This window comes from Vigna unguiculata, chromosome 4 (genome assembly GCF_037176805.1).
Source record: "Vigna unguiculata cultivar grain cowpea cultivar isolate G323 ecotype 2 chromosome 4, ASM3717680v1, whole genome shotgun sequence".
In the NCBI taxonomy this organism is placed as follows: Eukaryota; Viridiplantae; Streptophyta; class Magnoliopsida; order Fabales; family Fabaceae; genus Vigna; species Vigna unguiculata.
In genome coordinates, this window is record NC_140795.1 from 246,975 (window position 1) to 247,500 (window position 526).

The following is a 526-nucleotide window of genomic DNA, read 5'->3' on the forward strand; positions in this document are numbered from 1 at the left end:
CCCCATGCCTCCTAAAATTCGAGGGATTTGTTGATAATTGTAATATATTCGTAGACCAGGTGTACTTATTCGTTTTAAATTGAAAAAACTTTTATATGATTCTTTTCTATTTCTTCGATACCGTAGAGTTAAAACTAAAAAATATTTGTCGTTTTCTCTATGTTTTCTGATGTTTTCAACAAAACCCTCTCGTAAAAGTATTTTTACAGTTTTTTCTGTAATGTTAGTAAAAGGTAATTGAACCATTCCTTTTTTATTCATGTCAGCATTTCGTATATAGGTTATTATGTTGGCGATAGTGTCCTTCCCCATGGTAAACGAAAAAAATTGTTGCCTCTTACTTTTTATATAATCAACATACTCCTTACATAAAATGATATTTCTTATTTGTGTATTTTTTATCTATAGATAGATCTTTATAACTCATTATAGCTCATTGACTAAGTTCGTTGAAATTTCTATTGTGACTATCATCGACTATTGTAAAATAAACAATTCAAAAAATCGAATAAAAGAAGATATTCAA